Here is a 14,922-nt window from a genome sequence, read left to right on the forward strand (position 1 = left end):
GTCTTCTTTGATGCTGTTCTTCTTGTGCTCAAAATATACATGCTAATATTATTCAGGGTCCCAGGGTTATTCTTTCTCACTCTTCTCAGGGTGATCTCATCCACTCTAGTGGTTAAAATACATGCTGATGTTTCCTTTACTCAGGGATACCACTATTGAATACATTCCTTTCCTCTTGGCTTCTGTCTCCCCTAAAAGACTGGGAGCTCCCTGAAGAGAGAGGCCATCTCTGTATTGCCCATCACTAGCATCTACTGGGCTCTCAGTAATTGTTTCCAACTGCAATCCTTGTCCTGATCTTCAGACCTATCTATCCAACTGCCTAGGAACTTCCCCATTAGGTGATCCCATAGAGCATCTCAATATGCTCAAAACAGAATTCATCATCTTCTAACCACAAAACACTCCTCTTCCTATGTTTTCTTCTTGAAGAAAATTGGAAACATCATCTACCCAGCTGCATAAACCAGAATCCTGGAACTCATCCTTAGCAATTCTCTTTCCTAACTTTCTATATCCAATCAATTAATAAATCCAGCCAAATTCTAAATATCTCTCCCATCTGACCACTATATTTTAACTCCATAACCATAACATGTTTGAAGAAATGAAAAAGGTGCAGTGTACCTGGACATAGAGTACAAGGCAGGTGATGTTAAGGCATTTAGACTTTATCTTTCCACCCTCTTCCCCCAGAGTGGTCTTGATGCTGAGGTCCTAGAGCTAAAAAGTCTTCAGTAAAAATAAGTTTGGGCTGCCCCAAATATGATTTTGTAGGATAAGTAACATCACTTTTACTTGGTTATTTTTAATTACCCAGCTAAACTATGGTATTCTATCACAAATTTATATTCTGCTAAACAGAAAACTAGCTCTCTAGAAAGTTGCTGCAAGGAACAATGATTTCCAGATGAGTTTCAGCTGTGTAAAGTAATGCCTTAATGGGACCACCAGAATTCTGTCTGTCACGTTTAAGAAACAATGCAATATTTAAGGTAAACAAGCTAAACTGGATGTGTGTCGACAGTGAGGTTTAGGGGGAAGAAAGGATGGAAGGGGTAATGAAGAATATGCCAGGCTTAAGAATGCATAGGCATAGTTGACAGATTATTGATTCACCATTAAAATGGCATTAATATAAAGTGAATAAAAACATACGATGTAATCAGGATGTGCCTTAAGTTAGTAGCTGTTAAAAAGTCATTGTTATGGTACTTACATCTGCCCAAAACTATAAATAGTGGCAAAATTCATTAAAGAAATGTTAATACAGAGGAGCTTAAGCATACACAGTAGAAAGAGAAGGGAACAACGTGCTAGCAAAAATCTGCAAAGACAACTCCGTCAATATACTAAAAACCTTGAATTGTTCACTTTCAGTAGGTGAATTTCATGGTTTATAAATTATATCCCAATAAAGATTTTTTTAAAATCAGCAATGGCATAGGAATAATAACCTGAGTTGTAAAAATCAATCAATATTCAAAGAAGGGGCAGGTAATTCTCCTTGATCCCATGGCAGAAAAACCAGAGGCAAAAACCATTTTTACATTTCTTATAACAAAAATAGACAAATTACTATACTAAAAAGAAAAGGGGAAAAGACATTGTCAAAACACTTAAAGCAATCTACCAACATCTACATTGAATATTACTTTAATTCCACTGTTTCCTTCTGAAGACTCTGCTCAGTGAGATAATTATGTTTTCACAAACACAGAAATCATACTGGGAACTATTATCATCTTTAAAAAACTACAAAAGCATGTGTCACAAAGAAAACTATTGTAAGTTCAGAAAAAGTATGGAAGGCTCAATAACTAGAAAAAACAATCAGATAAAGAAAAGAGAAATTCTGGGTCAGTGATCATTCCCTTTTTAAGACAGGGTTCCAAAAAAATGTACAAAAGATGGACACAAAGCAGGAATACCCGGCTCCTCAAAGGCACACACACACTCATGCTAGGCAATTGTTGGAAAAGACAGAGGGTGCAAAATTTTTAGTCTCTATTAGAAAAACAAGTCAGCTCATGTAAAAACAGAGTCCTTTTGAAATCACTTTCCGGATTTCACTTTCAGAAAGATAGATGCCAAAAGTGGAAGGCAAGTATATGCTCAGAATTTGATCCACCAGAATAAAAATTGATTATACCTGCCTTTGATATCATTCAGTTCTAGTTGCCCAAGAAAAAGTTTCAACTGATAAAGAAACAAAACAAAACAAAATGAAAACCTGCCCTTTGATTTCCATCCTCAGAGACACCTCGCTCAAACACAGGAACTAAATGTAAATCACTTGGTCTTAAAAGTCAGAACATGTTCAATTCACTGATTCAGCACATGGCTTTTACTTAATTAAAGCTGGTCTGAAACCAGCTTTGTTTCCTTATAGCTACCCAATATAAGAAATAGCCAGTGAGCATGTGGACAGAAAGGGCACTGGCCCTGGAGTCAAGTTTTAGATCTTAGCTCAACTCTGGGGACTCTCAAATAAACCAATTAAATCTCCTCTGAAATTAAAGAGCTGGCTTTTAATCTTTCCATCTCTACCTTAACATGCCAGGCATGTGGTAGGTGTTCAATAAATGCTTCCTGGATTATTACTACGAATAGCTAATAGTTAGCAAGCGCTTATTAAGTATGTACATTATATTACTTAATCATCACAATAACCCTATAGTGTAAATTTTCATATTATTTGCATGTCATAACTTCAGAAACTAAGGTTTAGAGGGATTGGTCATGTGCTCACGTGACTCAGCTGGTGGGTGGCAGAAAGATGACCGCAGGGCCCAAGTTCTTAATCAATGTGCACTGCCCCCTATCTGAACTTAACTGGACACTGGCCAAAGTAATCATAGTGATCAATGAACAAATGTTGCTCCTCCATTTAAACTCTATTTTATTGCTCACCTTTCCCCACCATCTGTCTCTCTGGGACTGTTGACAATTAAAACCTAGAGATCCTTGCTACTGAGAGTGTGGTCCATGGACTAGCCTCGTAGGCATCACCCAGGAGCTTGTTGGAAATGCAAAGCCTTGGCCACACTCTGGAAACAGAATCTGCATTTTAACAAGACAGCCAAGTGAGCCATATGCGTATCAGCTTCCGAGACACTGGTTTACACTAGCTCCAAAGTAAAACACTTCCTTCATGATAGGAGGAAAGAATGTCCAAGAAGGAAAATATGACAGAAGCATTGTGCCCAGAGAGAACAAAACCAGCTGGCTATGGCTGTATAAGGACCTTCCTTCTCCTGGATAGTGATATATGGATATTTGGAAGTCAGGACCTATGAAGATCCCCAGAGAACTGGTGACAGAAGCAATAACTGAATCTATAGGGAGTGTATCTATCATTCTACTTCTCTCCGAAATTTCGAAACCTGTCTTTAGAAGCATGTATCATGTAGCAAATAAAAATACATTAAGTCTTTGGCAAATACTGAATCACTCATCAGGCAGAGTAGAACTGCCCTGTGGATTGATAAAACTCAACATGTGTATGATATTACCACCTTCCTTCACAATCCAGCAGTTGCTTCTTGTCAAGGCCACTTTTTCCTTTTAAATATTAACACAATTTTTTTTTAGCACATATACAACACTAAAGCTAACAAACGAGCTTAAACTGGATTTAAATGAGTTTTTTTCAGTAAGGTTTATGGTTTTCTTTTTAAACGCTATGCCTTATTCCGGCAGAAGGTCCTGCATTTTTGGCTGAGAGGTGCAGGACAGTAGCTGTCCTCTCATAAGAGAGTTCATTTTGCTCAATAACTCCACCTATAAAAGTCATGCAAATAATGGAATGAAGTTATATTTTATGATCTCCAGATACTGAAGATACTAATTTTTAGTATTACTAATTACTGAAGATACTAATTTTTTTCCTTTTCATTCAAGAAAGATAATTTTACACTTATTCTTTGAAAGAGAAATTCTATGGAATTTTCTTCTTCTAATTTAATTCCATAATACATTCTCTCAACCCTATGCCCTCATACTAGTAACTTGATGGTTAGTGGGTAAGTAGATAGTAGTAGAAGAACAGAAAGGGAAATCTGGGGAGCAGAAAAGGGAGAAAAAGAAGAAAAGGGAATCTTCTAGTTTCCTAATAGAAAAGCTAGAGAATTCCATTCCTGAAAATTAAAGATATTTTACATGTTTGTGTATGTACGTGGCTTTGTGTTTATACACATACCATTTTGTTTCATGTAGCATAATCAAATCTATTGCTAATTGTTTAGTTAATATTTACTTATTCAAACATGTTTTTAACATCTTGCCCAATATTCAATCTACATTTTACTTAGCAATTAGCTTGTCTGGCAACTTGCTGTTTTATTTCTTTTCTTAACAGAAACCCAACACTGATGTTCTAACAGAACAGTCTTACTGTCCTTTCGGTTATTGTCATTTCTCTTGCTTCCCTAAAGGCAAAAGCTTGCAAAAGCAAGACTGATATTTCATTGTTGCTACAAAAGGGTCAAGATAGAGTTATCGAACTCTAATAACTCCACCTATAAAAGTCATGCAAATAATGAAAGGAGGTTTTAGTAGAAGCCAAGATGTATATTTGACTTTTTTCTTTATTCCCGTTTTAAAAATAAATTACATTTATTTTTTAAAATTACATTATTTACAGATCTACACTTCCTAGAACTAAGAGAATGACACAGTATACAGGTAGAAATTCTTTCTTTTATTGAGTTTTATCTTTTTTGTGATTTAAAATCTAGTAGGTGGGTTCTTTTCCTTAATGCCTTCAATTATACATTCTTCACACTTTCTGCTGTTACTTTCCCTGCCTTCATCTAGTGATAACTAGAATAATTAGAATGGATTTCTTGCTAATCAATCATCTAGGTATTATCTTCTAAAAAGTTTGCAAGACATCCCTCCTTCAACCACCGTGGTTCTATAAAAAGAATTGCTTTTAATTCTCAACGCTCTTATTCTGTTACTGCCATGAGACATCCTCTAGTTTCAGAGAATTTCTATAAACTGCCTAAAATAACCTAGGATTTTACAATGACGGAAAAGGAAGGAAGTGAGCATGCTCAAAGTCAGAGGATGAGAGGGAAGCAGAGCAAAGTCTGGGGCAGTGCAGCCCAAGGTGTCTGGCTCAAGGTGGAGTCCAGAGGCCACTGCAACCTGGAGACACATGTTAATTACCAAGGGAGCACCTGGCAGGGTCACTCACCAACCTGAGTCAGCCTAGGATGGGAGCTTAAGGGGGACCTGAGGAACTCCAGGAGAGAATCACATGCATGAGTTTTCCACAAGAGACCCAAGTTCCCAACCCAAATGAGACCAGTAATGGATCATATTAAAAGCTAGTAACAATTGTGCTGAAGCAGCCTCTTGCTGGTGGCATTGTTAATGGAGACACCATTCTCAGGCAAACTTTAGTAGGATATTTGAAGAGCAACAAAAGCATTTGTACTTTTTGATCTGGTAATCACACTGTAAAAATATGTGGAAAGGGACATACACAGAGTTGTTCCTTGCTAAACAAAAGAGACAAAATGTAATAAGATAAATGTATACATCTTCATTTAAGTTTAAACACACGTATACATGTATAGGCTGGCAGTTGCCTGGACTAGCAGCTATTCTTGTGAGAAAGCCCTAGGAATTTTGGATCAGCCAACATCACAGCAGGGCTACTTGGGAGGGAGCAGAGCAAGTGGTAGGAACACACTCTATAGTCAGGCAAAGAAGGGTCTGGATATCCCCTTCTACAGACCATGGCAAGTCACTAACTTTCTAATACATCCAGCCATCCAACAGTTAAAAGGCCTTTGAAAATGCAGAGCTTCCTAAAAAAGGAGATGCTTCGTCAGCCTCTGAGTTTCCCGGAGCCAGCACTCTCCAGAAGAGCCTCCTTGGTCTCAGAAAACACACCCTGGCATCTACCTCAACTTCAGAATTGTATACGTGACTCTTCCTCCTCCAGACCTAGGCAAGACCTCCACAACAGCAAAACCAGCAAAAAGCAAGGAGAAGAAGATGGTTTTACCGAGATGTCTGGTGCTGTAACTATGCACAAGGGAGGCAGACTCAAGTTGGATGGAGAAGCCTGGAAAATTCAAACTCAGGTGTCAAGAAGCAGTGTTTCCTAGGATTTACAGAGTGGGAAAGTATTAAGTCTAGTGCTCAGAGTAGGCACATGATAAGTCCTGAGACTCCCAGATAAAATGACCAGCACCTGGGCTCATTCTGTGAAGAATGTTCCAGTTGGGCCTATAATTAATCCATTTAAGATGTGGACCAGTTTCTATGAATCACAACAAACCCTTGGTAAGATCCACTTTCCTTTAGATGTAGGCCAGCCTCTTTGTTTCCCCAGTTAACACACTTTTTCTTAAATTAACCCTTTATCCACACATTAAGAAAAAATATCTATACATACTCCATGAAAACTGCAAAGGTCTCAGATTAATACAGAAACGTAACTTTGGACTCTATCTTCTTATCAGCATTCATTTGAACACCGGTATTAAGTTTACTGTGAACTTTGTCATTCAACCATATATAAAATGTTACAATCATTTTATTTACATTTCTCTGAGCAAAGGTGGTGGGTATCAACCTTGTCCAACAGACAAGCACCTTACTTACACCAGGATATTAGCGGACACCAAGTGAAAATGAATGTGCAGTAACCAAGTGCAAGGGCTTCACAGTCTTATTCCCCAGATGTTGCTACTTTTGGTCTAGGAGAAGCCATAGGCTTTCTGGTTATCTTCTTCAGCCCTCAGTTAATCAAGGTTTGTCTACACATTTTATATCCAAAAACATTTCTTATAGTTGCAAACTCTCTAAAATCAGATACAGTTAGATATCCACATGAAGTAAGATCAAGTTCCCTCTTCCACTGTATTGAGAAGCTACTAAGTGTCAGGAGCTGGGATGGGGTTTAGGAACACAAAGCTAAACAGAGCTGTCTCTCAGGGGCTCACAGGCCAGGGGAGGACACAGTGAATTCTCAAGAGTGTGAACAGAAGTGTAGTGGGGACCCAGAGGAGGAGCTGCTCAACATCTGGGCATTGGGGAAGGTTGCCGCTGATAAAGCACCCTGGACAGGAATCTTGAAGACAACTTAGGAGCTCACGTGAGTGGAAAGCCCATTCCAGGAGAGAGGAAGGGGTATGGTGGGTCAGACTGTGTAATCTAAGGAACAATATATGTATCTCTGGATGTCTGAGCAAGAAAGTGAGTTAGGTGAGGATCATGTTTTCAGATATCTGAAGGACTAGCTGATTAGGCATTTGGTTCTCCATGTAGAAGATATTACTAGACTTGGGAGGGTAAGGGGGCAGCCACAAGAGTGTAAATTTCAGTTTAACGTGTGAGAACATTTTATAAAACAGAACTATTAACAAGAAAACTGGCTTCCTTAAGTAAGCAATTTTACATCCTGATTACATAGTTTTGGAGTCATTTTGGATTCTAATTCTAACTTAGCTCATTGTAAGTGCTTATAACACATATAAATAGTAGCTATTCATATCGTGAGATGGTGAACTCACTCTCACACTCTGAGTTCCAGCACCATACCACACCAAATTGTCTTCTATGGCAAAGTCTCATGCACCAGTGTGAGTGAGGACCAGAAACCATCGAAGGTCTTTCCCAGCCTGGGACTCTCATTCGGTTGTCTCTGCTCATTTATGATTTGGCATTATTCCCTCAACTCACACGGAAAGACACTGAAAGAAAGGTTTATTAAAAACATGCTACAGACCAGGCATGGTGGCTCACACTTGTAGTCCTAGCTACTCGAGAGGCTGAGGTAGGAGGATTAGCTTGAGCCCAGGAGGTCAAGGCTGCGGTGAAGTTTGATGACACCACTGCACTCCAGCCTGGGCAAAAGAGCAAGACTCTGGCTCTAAAACAGAGAAGAAAAGAAAAGAAAGAGGAGAAGAGAAGAGGAGAGGAGAGGAGGGAAGAGGAGAGGAGAAGAGAAGAGAGGAGAGACAAGATGAGGAGAAAAAAGGAGAAAAGAAAAGAGAACCTGCTATATACATGTTGGCTATCATTACTACTGTTATTATTTCCTCTGATATTATCTTTCTATTAACACAATTATTCCTGATCCCTGATTTTAATGTTTTATTCTTGGGTGTATGTATGCATATATGTTTAATGTTATGCAAATATTCTTGTAAGCCAATTCAAATCCTTGGTATAGCATAAAGTCATAAAAATAGAATAAAATAACATTATACAGCCTATTTTCTTTCTTTCCTTTTTTTTTTTTTTTTTTTTTTTGAGATAGAGTCTTGCTCTGTCTCCATGCCGATGAAGTTGATGTCTTCCTAGGAAGCAGTAATCAGCCTACCACTTCTTTCTCAAACATCATTAGGTAAGTGCTGGATGGCATTAGCTTTTAGTTTTTACCAACCTAGGAGAAATGGAAATATAATTTCATTCATCATTACTAAAATGGGTGATCAAAGCTCATTGTAGCCTTGAACTCCTGGCCTCAAGCAATCCTCCCACCTCAGCCTCCCAAACAGCTGGGACCATAGTCACATGCCACCACGTCCAGCTAATTTTATTAATGTTTTTAGTAAAGATGGAGTTTCTCTATGTTGCCCAGAGTGATCTGAAACTCCTGGGCTCAAGTGATCCTCTTGCCTAGACTCCCAAAGTGCTGAGGTTATAGGCATGAGCCATGCGCCCAGTCTACAATTTATTTTCAATGACACATAATAATCACTAATATTCATTTAACACTTATAATATATGGGGCATTATGATAAGCTTTTAATATACACTATTTCATTTAATTCTTTTTTCTTTTTTTTTTGAGACAGAGTCTCACTCTGTCCCCCAGGCTGGAGTGCAGTGGTGCAATCTCTGCTCACTGCAAGCTCCGCCTCCCGGGTTCACACCATTCTCCTGCCTCAGCCTCCCCAGTAGCTGGGACTACAGGCGCCCGCCACCACGCCTGGCTAATTTTTTTGTATTTTTAGTAGAGACGGGGTTTCACCGTGTTAGCCAGGATGGTCTCGATCTCCTGACCTTGTGATCCACCCGCCTTGGCCTCCCAAAGTGCTGGGATTACAGGCGTGAGCCACCATGCCCGGCCCATTTCATTTAATTCTTACAAGAACCCTCTAAGGTAAGTACAATTATTGTCCCCATTTTATAAGGTAAGGAAGTTGAGTCTTAGGGAAGTCAAGTAATTTGCTCAAGGTCACAACTAATAAGCAATGGTCTAACCCAGTAATTTTGCAACAGACTCACATTAATGAGTATGCACTTTTCTTTAACTTTGAAAAGTTAAAGAGTTAGACACTCCAGAGGCCAAAAACAAGTCATTTAATCTAATAAAATAGTTGGCAGCACTGACAGAGTTCATTTGGTCTTAATCTCACACTCAGGACACTGTTGGGAAGATGGGGCCTGCAGAGTAACCAGGTCATGTTTGTCTACATGGTCTTTGAAAATCAAATCAAAATTTTCAGGATTCTCACACATTGTATGACTCCATTCATATGAGATGTTCAAAATGGGCAAATCAAGGAAGAAGGAAAGAAAGAAAGAAAGAAAGAAGGAAGGAAGGAAGGAAGGAAGGAAGGAAGGAAGGAAGGAAGGAAGGAAGGAAGGAAGGAAGGAAAGAAAAGAAAAGAAAAGAAAGAATAGCTGCCTAGAGCTAGGGGAGGAAAAGAGGGAGGTAGGGAGGATGGGTACAAAGTCTCCTTTTGGAGTGGTGAAAATGTTTAAAAAATGGACTATAGTTATGGTCACACAACTCTGTAGATATTCAAAAAACTAATGAATTGTATACTTTAAAGGGCTTAACTTTATGATCTGTAAATTATACAATATCAATAAAGCTGTTAAAAAACGATTTCCAGAGCTCAGTATCAAGTGTTCTCTAGTCACTCCATGTGGCTGCCGTCTTCCAGAACAAACATAGAAACCAGATGTGTGTAAAGCAAGCTTGTACCCAAGAACAAAATGTTCCAACAACAATGATGACAGTAATGAGCATGCTGGTGAAGTTGGTAGGTCTTCCTAGGAAGCAGTTATCAGCCTACCACCTCTTTTTCAAACATCATTAGGTAAGTTCTGAATGGTGTTAGCTTTGAGTTTTTACCAACCTAGGAGAAATGGAAATAAAATTTCATTCATCATTACTAAAGTGTGTAAAAACGAGCAGAATATTATAAAGAGCAGCAGAGGGGGAAATCAAAGGACCCCAAAAGCCTCTATTCGAATCTACTACGACCTTGTAGACTTGAGGGCTCAATCATTTTGGGCTTCAGTGACTTGATCTGTAAAATGAGGAAGGGGAAGAATGAAGCCAGCTACTCTAAGGTTTTCTTCTGTCTTCAGCATTCCAGTCAAATCGTCCCTTCTAAGGATTGTCTTGGTATGCTGACTTGTCCCTTTCATCACATCATCAACTGCGTTTAGACCAAAGAAGTGTTATCCAGACAACTGGACATATTGAAAATCTCTCAAAGAATCTTTCCTGGACTGACATTTCAAGTATTTACGTGAACTTCCTCCGTATCCTTTATTAAATACACTATCTACCTTATAATTTAATTAGCTATAAAAACCTAACTAAAATTTTAAGCCTGACACAGGAAAGTCAAAAAGGTATGTTTCCTAACATGATGTATAAGGGCAGCAATATAATTGTTCTCCAAAGTAAAATGATCCTGTCCTTTATAAAAATTCATTTTACCTCAACTCTAACCTGTTACTTCTAATCAATTTTAATTTTTATTATAAAAATGATAAATTCTCATCTAAGAAAACCTTAAATATATACAAATTTGAGGAAATTAAAATCAGTTTTAGAGTCAATACCTTAAATAGATTAAGAGTTATGTTAGTCTACTATTTCTACTATTATATGTTGGTATATTCTCATTTTTTTCTCCATGAATAGTTTTTCCCTTTTTTAAATGAATATAAAGTAATCATGTTTAAAATACCAATATGTAGAAAAGTATAAGAAGAAAATATAAATCATCAGAAATCCCACCTTCAAAATAACCCCTAAATCCCTATTAACTTAAGGTGATCATCCTTTCTATTGTCTCTGTAAGCATAACACACACATAGAGAGGTATATTTTAAACACATTCAGATGTGTGATGGAGAGACAGTGTAATATCCATTATTTTAACTTAAAGATCTATCATCACCATTTCCTCCTATTACAATTTTCCATAAATAAAATTGTGATGGTCCATCATGCAATTTTCTTCTGCTACTCTACGTTTTTATTATTTGCAAGTTTTCATGGTAATAAATAATGCTTCAATTAACATTTTTATACTTAAAGCTTCTACACTCCTACCTAGAAAATTTAAATCTATTGACTTTTTCCTTTTGTGATTTCCTCTATTGATTTTGGGAAGAGAAAGTGCTTACCCATTCAAAGATCAGAATTTTTATTTTTTCGTTTCTTTTCTTTCTTTTAAGTTAGCTCCTTAATCTGTCTGGGTTATCTTGTTCTACATTGTTAAAGGTTCTAAACTTATTTGTAACACACTTAAATTTTAGCCAAATTGGGTAGAAGTTATTTGCCCAATATTTTTCAAATGCACATTTATGTCTTTTAAAAAAATACATGTCTCATAATCTTGGTTATCCACTAAACTTAAGGAAACCTTCAAGACTAACAAAATAACCAGAGCTCTGATTACTAGCAGGAAGTCATACTGGGCAGAAATAAAGAGGACACTCATACAGGCCAAATTAAAACTAAACAATCAGAAAAGTCCAAGTTCCTAGCTTTAGTGGTTTTATTATTTTAGCCTTAAAAAGTTTCTAAAATCCCAAAAGTAGCTTAAGTGGTTAAAAGACAGTATTCAATGCAGTGGGGTATTCTCCATGTGGCCTGGCCACTACCGGTCTCATTTACGGGCCATGGGCAACCTCTATATCCTGCCATTGGTCACCAGGTTCTTGCCACTGGTCACGAGCAGAGTAGGTGAGAAAGTGGAGCACAAGCTTACCAACCCAAGTAGAGAAAGGACACAAATGGCTTGCCTTGCTGGTTGACAGTAGGTCAACGGAGCATCTTCTAAATGAAGAGCAGCACAGATGTCAGTATCTACATGGTTGCTTCTCAATAATAAATACTGGGTTATATTGGATATAATACAATCCAACATGTATTAGGTTGTATTTTTTTCTTATATTTTTCTAATATTGGATTATGTTTTCAGTTTTTCCCCCTCCACAGCACCTTCTGATGCACAACACTGTCATAGCTGCTTACTAGTTGCTCTGACTTGGGTCAATCTAACTTTCTTGGATAGTTTCCTCAACTGTAAAATGGAGACAATAAAGAAAATCAACCACTTAAGGTTGTTGTGAGGATTAAAGAAAAGGCTTAGAACAGGCCGGGCATGTTTACATGGCTCATGCCTGTAATCCCAGCATTTTGTTTACATGGCTTGTCCCTGTAATCCCAGCATTTTGGGAAGCCAAGGTGGGAGGCTGACCTTAAGACCAAGAGTTTGAGGTTGCAGTGAGCAGTGATCGTGCCACTGCACTCCAGCCTGGGTAACAGAGTGAGACTCTGCCTCAAAAAAAAAAAAAAAAAAAAAAAAAGAGGGGGGCTGGGGCTTAGAACAGTGACTGCACTTAGGAAATGCCTTTTGTGTGTTCATTATTATTATTATTATTTCCACTATTCCACCACTTCTGCTATGACTATTACTACTACTGGGGTAGTACTACTACCCCAGAAATGCCGGGTCAAACTTAAATTGGGTTCTTCAGAATGAAACAGGCAACTGGGGAGCTCTGTGGTCAGATCGGCTCCAGGAGTATACTCTGTCCTCAGCTTTTGCAATCCCTCTGGGAAGTTAAGTATTTACTGACATTACTAAAATAGTGAATTTCCAGGGTGGGTGGCATCACAATCTCCCACATTTTCTGATATGTAACCATAAGACCTATGTGTACACAAGCACCTGGTTCTTGAGGGGGGCAAGAACCAGGAGGTTAGGCATGGAAAAGGCAGATGTGGCACAGTTCATTTTAGTCATTACATGAAGCTGACAAGGCTATAAACTGCAGATGAAAAGCCTGCACCTCCCAAACCATATGCTGCAAAGATCAAGACTATGTGTGATCACACAGGAACAAGGAGTGATCTGGGCTGTGAACGGAACTTGTCCATCAGGTGAAAATCTACCAAGTTTCGACGGTCAGAAAATTCATCTCTAATACCACTACTACTCCTAGTTCTTCAATTCTTTCCTCAGAGTCCTGATCTTCTATTGCCATGCAACTTCCTCAACGTTTGGGGCGTAGCCAATTCAAGTTAAAAAAGTTTGCCTAAGAATTTATCTCCAGCTTTGAAACTCAGATTCATTTTATAAGAAAATTAGCATCACATCCTTCTGGGTCATAGCTAGGTTCATAAACCATCTGAGATATGTGAGGCGTCTAAATCACTTTGAATATCAACAAGAAAGCATGTTGGATAAAAATTAATTAGCACAAAATTCAACTTAAAATTAGATGGTATGTTATGAGACAAATGCTCATCTCTTATTAGCCAAAAGACCCAGATATAACAAAATTAAGCCAGTCCAGCAGAATGAGAACAAGAGTGCAATGTGTGTTCCAAACCTAGAATCAGGAATAATCTAAGGTTTGCTTAGACACTTTATCCCAAATTTACAGATTTTGAACTCTCTACTACTGTACAGTCCTTTTTTTTTCTCCCACGTTTGGAGGAAACATTTTAATGTATATATTCTCTGGGAAAACCCTAAAATCTGGTTTTTAGGGAGTTCCACTCTTATCTAATCCTTTGCCACACTATTTTTGTTCTGAATCTGTGGTCTTTGCTTTGTTACCATCTCCAGATGAAAAGCTATGAAGCACTTGGGAACACAGAAACTGAGATCTACAAGATACAAATGAGTTTCATATAAGCTTTTAAAGACCTTTATCTGTACCCATCAAGCGCAAACAAGTAATCAACGACTAAAATGTCTTAATATTTCTCTCTAAAATCATCAGGCAGCTACAATCAGGTGGACAAGTCATTCCTTAAAATTTAGTATCATTTAATAATTAATAATTGCACAATAGCATATATGTGTAGTAATAGCATATATATGGCATATATATAAAACTTAGCAAAGTCATAGCAATCTTTGCACTTTTGGGAAAGCTAAAATGATGTAATAAACTTACTGTTAAAGAAAATATCTACAGAGGCAGGGGCAATAACACAGCTATACAATTGTGTCTTGGGGGTATAAAATACAGTCCATTTTGTAATCCCAAAATGGCATGCAGCCATAACATTATAACTTCAACTTAGCACTGATGGGAAAAGGGATCCTTAAAGTTTAGCATATCACCTCAAAGATCTTTTTTAAGTACCTATTTCTGTCTCCCTTCCCCCTCAATTTTTTTTAAGCAGAGAAGAACATGAAAGAACAGACCCTTTTTATACACTGTATTTCCCAGTGGGGAAAAAAGGAGAATAAAATAGCAATAACAGAAGCATATTAGCATATTTTAAAACCCTAGTACATTACCCTGAACTAAAGCATCCTTAAAATAACATGAAAGCAATAGAAACTATACTTCATAAAGTGTCGCAAACTTTAAAACACCAAATTGAACTACTCCTATAGAACAATTTCATGCCAGATAGCTTTGGTGGCAAATTAACAAAGGCAGAATTGCTCTTTAGATCTTTAAATTAACAAGATTAAGGAATACAATGTCTTTCTCTGTGCTTAATTATATTGACTTAATTTCTTAATTACTATTAACTATACTTTTATGTTTTACAAGTCACACTCCATTTTTACAGCTGTTCTTTAATCCTAGAGTAATCTCGTATTCTGAAGAATCACTAGAGAATAAAAACAACAAAACTGAAGACAAAATTCAGTTGGGCTTAATCCA

The 14,922-nt window shown here is 37.7% G+C and overlaps 1 protein-coding gene across 5 annotated transcripts in view; it reads right to left on the reverse strand.

Moving 5' to 3' along the window:
* PLD1 (phospholipase D1) overlaps nt 1-14,922 on the reverse strand; it is a 210,026-nt gene that overhangs the window by 155,075 nt on the left and 40,029 nt on the right. The window lies entirely within an intron of this gene.

Source organism: Pongo abelii, chromosome 2, assembly GCF_028885655.2.
Source record: "Pongo abelii isolate AG06213 chromosome 2, NHGRI_mPonAbe1-v2.0_pri, whole genome shotgun sequence".
In the NCBI taxonomy this organism is placed as follows: domain Eukaryota; kingdom Metazoa; phylum Chordata; class Mammalia; order Primates; family Hominidae; genus Pongo; species Pongo abelii.